This window comes from Triturus cristatus, chromosome 9 (genome assembly GCF_964204655.1).
Source record: "Triturus cristatus chromosome 9, aTriCri1.1, whole genome shotgun sequence".
Classification (NCBI taxonomy): Eukaryota; Metazoa; Chordata; class Amphibia; order Caudata; family Salamandridae; genus Triturus; species Triturus cristatus.
Window position 1 is genome coordinate 519610477 of NC_140592.1, and position 6000 is coordinate 519616476.

The following is a 6000-nucleotide window of genomic DNA, read 5'->3' on the forward strand; positions in this document are numbered from 1 at the left end:
CCTTAAGGCCACTCCTCCTCGCTGGAACGCAAAGCACAACCCTCAACCAACAATGGGACTGGGCCGCTCGCCTTGATGAGATCTCTATCCACCTGCGCCTTCTACAGGTTGAACTCCCACAAATTGAAAGCTATCACTATCAAACATCTCCCCCTGCTCAGAACTTTTAGTACCCTATTGACCCAACCCATTGCCCTTACAGATTCAGTTCTTGGCTGTGACCCGCACACCACTCTCCATACCTCGAAATCCCTAACCCTCCCCAATGCATCCTCCCGCTCCAATAGACTTAAGACTGATCTTTTGACCAGCATATTCATGATCTACTCCTCTTTTACTCCCACCCACTACACATTTATAAGACCCTACCAGGTCACATCCGAGCCATTCATGCTAACCCATACAGAGAACCCTCCCACAACCTCAGTGGTACAAATAGTGAGAACCTCAAGCGAGTTAATATCCTTCATACTCCTACCTCCCACTCTTCTAAGCAATTGAAATGCGTTCTACTCAACTGCAGATCAGCTGGTAAACACGTCCCGACATCTTTGATCTCAAACTAGCTAACGAGCTGGATATCATTAACCTGGCTAAATGGCCTCAATCCGTGACCTCCTAGTCCCACCAAGCCACTACATAATCCGATTGGACAGATTGATGAAACGGGGGAGGAATAGTCTGTATACACTGAAATACACTCTCGGTCTCGCTATCTGATATCACCACTCCGCCCTCCAGTGAATATTTGTGCATCAACATTCAAGCAAAAACTAGCTTGTATGCAAATTAGACACATTCTACCACCCCCCAGGAGACAATCTGTCCTTCATTGAGCTTTTAATGGATATCATCTCATTCAATGATGATCCTTTAGTGTCCCAAATCTCCCTTAGAGACTTCAACCTTTACTGGTCTAATCCAAACAATCAAGCAGTGAATTGTCTAAAATCATTCCTTTTGGATCACGAGCTAACACAATTCTGTGACAGCCCAACTCGTATCAAGGGCGAAACGCTAAACTTCACCATTTCCAAAGAAAGCACCATCTCACTGGATTCCATCATCCCTTGTGACTGGTCTGACCATTACTTCATAATCTTCTTTATTAACAGGGAGGTCTCACCTAAGAGGGACAAACCAAAGAAAACAAAGCTATGGAAAAGGAACCTCAGAAACATTAACACTGAAGATCTAACAACCCGATGTAGAAAGGCTTTGACTTCCCAAGCAGACATGAAAGATGTTCATGTCCTCACAGATTTCTATAATTCCTCTATCTCTGGCATCCTCGACTCTATAACCCCTCTACAACAAAAGAAAGCTTCCTCTAAAATCTCTAAACCCTGGTTCGATGACAACCTAAATTCGGAACATCGCAACCTAAGGGCAGCGGAAAGATCCTTGAGATCATTACCTTCCACCGAACATCTAAGTCACCTGAGCCGGCTGAACCCAATTGAATCAAGCCAAAAACCGCCCTAAGAAACACTTCGAAATTGTTAAACAACAATCTGTCAACGCTCCTAACCGCCCTGACCCAGTTGATGGTGGTCCATCATGTGACAAATTGGCCACCTTCTCCATTGAGAAAACAAATAGCATTAATATCGTCATAGATTCTAAGAGAGCCCTTCTTCCTATTTCTGGGTATGCTGCTCCTCCTGCCCCCCAGGATCGGCTCGTTCACCTAGCATGAGCCCCAAGAATCATGCTTCACTCCCCACCACTCCAACCACCTAATCATTTCAGCGACCCTCTACCATCCTCCATCTTCAAAGAAATTAAAGCTGCCATCCTCCCCTTATGGTCAAAGATTGTCAACACTTCTCTATTGCAAGACACGATCCCAGACTGCCTAAAAGAAGCACAGGTAACCCTCATTCTAAAAAAACGAATGCAGACAGGGCTGATCTTAATAACTTCCGCCCTATCTCCAACATCCCACCCTGGCGAAACTTCTAGAAAAGTGCGTGTAATCGCAACTCTGCTTACACATTGAGAAATTTGTACTTTTAGATCATCATCAATCAGGCTTTCGGAGAGATCACAGCATGGAATTGGTACTCATTCAAATTATGGATGACATTTTAAAAATACTAGACCAAATTGAATCATGCCTCTTGATTCTACTTGACCTATCATCGGCCTTTGACACTGTTAACTACTTTTCATTCTAGAACACAGGATGGGCCTTTCAGGGACAGTACTTCAATGGTTTACATATTTCCTCCACAACAGATCCCAACGAGTGAAGTTGAACCATCACTATCGCAGCCCTCTACAGTTGCTATGCGGGTTACTCAAGGGTCTGCGCTCTCACCCATATTCTTCAACTTATTCTTGGAACCACTTGCTAATGCTCTGAACTACACAAACATTCTTTTCCACATGTATGAGGATGACACCCAACTATATCTGAAAATCACATACCCTGAAGACTTCATCTCATTAAACTCTACTCTGACAAACACTCCAAACTGGCTCACTGAGAACCATCTCATGCTCAGCACCTCCAAAACGGAATGAATCCTCATCGCTCCCCCTAAACACACTCCCAAAAGCCATCTCTGGATGAAACAGCTTACAGCCTTCAACTGCTTTCCCCACATCATTGATTCAGCTAAATCCCTTGGAGTTACTCTGGACATGCACCTGAACATGCAGAAGCATATCAGAAATTCAACCAAGGGAGCTAAACATCAGATGAGAACACTAAGAAATGTCAAACCATTCCTTCCTCCTGAAGACTTTAAGTTGGTGGCACAGGCTCTTGTTCTGCCTAGGCTTGACCACTGTAGCTCCACGTTGTGTTGTCTTCCCAAACATAGCTTGGCCCCACTAAAGGCTTCCATTAATGAATATGTGACGTTACAACGCCACATATTACATCTTGGTAGGTAGCAACACGGTCGTTACAACAACCACGTCTACCTGCGGGGTAAGAACAGCGTTACAATCGCTGTTTCCCTCCATTAATGCCATATCCAGATTGATTTGTGGTACCAAACGAAATGGTCACATTTCACCAGCCCTAAAAACCCTAAACTGGCTGCCATATGAAGCAAGAATACAGCTAAAGATTGCCTGCATGACTCACAAAGCCCTACATTTCAAGACCCCCATTTATCTGACCAAATAGCTAGAATTATCAGGGTGTTGCAGACAGTCACGAAGTGCAAGTTCACTGCTTATGAAATCACAGAACTTCCACAAAAAGAGAACTAGTCAAAGAGCTTTCTCAGACATTGCCCTGAAGATCTGGAACTCTCATCCTCCAGAAGTTCGTTGAATCTCATCCACCGATTCTTTCAAAAAGGAAGATAAAAAAATCCTAACAAACAAGTTTCTGCCATAAAAAGGACTTGGCTCTACTTTTTACTAACTTGCCCTCTATTTGGAGGCTCTGCTTTATTACTACATAATTGTACATCTGGGAATCACAGTTTAAGCATGATATGCACACTTTTCTTACAAATGTCTTTTTTTTCCTCTCCTACTACTGTATCCTACCTTCCCTTTATGTGTAGCGCTCTGATACCCACTTGGGTCTTGTTTGCGCTATACAAAACTTTATAAATACAGACTGCTGTGGTAGGAGAGAGAGCATTGGCTCAGGGGAAATTAACACTTGTCGTGACCCTAAGGCTCTTGACCTTGTGGTCAGGACTCTGCTCTCCCGGCACACATCTCCACAGTACGTGCCCCAATCAGCTCCATCTGCAGACCCCGGTTTGAGGCCCTGTGCCCCTGACTTCTGGTTTCTTGTAATGTTTCCTTTTCTGTCTGTTACTCTTTGTTTGGCTGTGAATTTCTCCTTTATACTCCATTGGCTGTTTATTTCTTCTTTATTTCTGCTCTTAGTTCTGAATTTCTCCTTATTCTCTCTGCCTTTTCTGTTTCTTTCTCCCTCTTTTTCCTGCGCCGCTGCTGCCCCATCGCCCCTCCTGCTCCCAGTGCCCGCCTCCCAGCTGTCCCGCTCTACCCCGACCCCTACTTAATGGCAGACGCGTGCAGCGGGCATGCCGATGGTACGCCAAAGGCAAGCCCGTCTGCGACCCAACCCCAACCAGCGCCAGGAACCCTGGTCCTCCGGCCCGCCAGAGATACAGCTCCTCGGCTCTCCACGAACTCAGCATCGGCAAGAACAACTGTAAACTGTCCTTACCTCTCGACCCACACGGACCCTTTACCTGCCGTCACTGCCACCTTTCATTTACCTGCTCCTAGACCCAGGACCCTACACCTCCCTCCAACAACAACTCCACTGCACCCCAAACCCTGCGATGCATCCTCCACAATGTTTGGTCCCTCCACAGACACCCCACGGTAATCTGGGACCTCCTAGTCGGCTCCTCCCCATACATCGCCTTCCTCACCAAAACCTGGATGAACTGCGCCTCCAGACCAGACACCGCGATCGCCATCCCCGAAGGATACAAGTTCACCCGGAAGGATCGCCCCAACCGCCCCAGGGGAGGCATCACCATCGCCTACAAGGCCAACCTTTGCCTGAACACCTACACTGACGGGTCCACAGACCTGATGGAACACCTCCATTTCAAGATACAGACCAACCCGTCCACCACCCTCCAAAAGGCACCCTCATCTACAGAACCCCCGGACCCCGTGCACCTTTCTCCGATTCCATCACCAACATCATCATGCTGCACACCATCCCCTCCACCGACTACACGCTGCTTGGTGACTTCAACTTCCACCTAGACAACCGACAGGACCCCAACTCCACCTCCCTCCTGGGCAACCTCCACATCATAGAACTCAAGCAGATCATGCCATAGCCAACACACTCAGCAGGACACACCCTCGATCCCACCTTCACAGCAGGGAACTCCATCACCTTCAGCCACTCCTCTGAACTCCAAAGGACAGACCACCGCTGTGTCCACTTCACCTTCAAAACCAACATCTCCCGCAGACGTCCATACCCGCTATAGCGCAGAAGTCGGAACAAGATATCTGACAACCAGTACGCCGCCACCTTTAGCAGCTCTGCTCCCACCGCCACAGACAACCCCACCACTGCCGCCTGCACTCTACACAACTGGATCACTGACTGCGCCAACACCATTGCTCCCCTCAAGAAAGCTTCCGACCCCCAAGCAAAGAAAGCCAGCTGGTTCTCCACCGAACTCCGAGACTCCAGGAGCACCTGCAGACGACTCGAAAAGCTATGAAGGAACTCCAAAACTCCAACAGACCTCGACAACTTAAAACAGCCACCACTGCCCATCATAAACTTATCAGACCCTCTAGGAATAAAGCTCTTCAGGACAGAATCTCCACCCACGCACACAACAGCAAGGAACTGTCTGGCATCATCAAAGCGTTTGCCCAACCCAACAACTAGTCTACAGATATCCCACCCTCCCAGGACCTCTGCGACAGACAGCACTTTCTTCCATCACAAACTCAAGACCCACTATGACAACTTCGACTACCACAACCCCCACGGGGAACCCTTTCCCACCGTTCCCAGCACCACGCAGCCGACACTTGACAGCTGACCCACCCTCAGCATCTAAGACACCCTGAGGATGATGAAGACCACCCACTCTGGGGCCTTCACGGACCCCTGCCCCCACCACATCGACCACAGAGCCACAGACATCATCGCCCCTGAGCTTCTATCGATCATCACCGGCTCCTCCGAGACCCCCTCCTTCCTTGATGACTGGAAACATGCCGAGATCAACCCTCTCCTAAAAAAAACCTCGCCAGACCCCACCGACCTCCAAGAATTTCAGACCGATCTCCCTACTCCTGTATCTAGCCAAAGTCATGGAAAAAGCCATCAACAGTCAACTCGCCGCCTTCATAGAAGAAAACAACATCCTCTTCTCCTCACAATCAGTTTTCAAAAAGAACCACAGCACCAAAACCACTCTTCTCGCGGCCACAGACGACATCCGCTCCCTTCACGACACTGGAGAGACTGTGGCCCTCATCCTCCGAGACCTCTCCGTGGCACTTCGCACC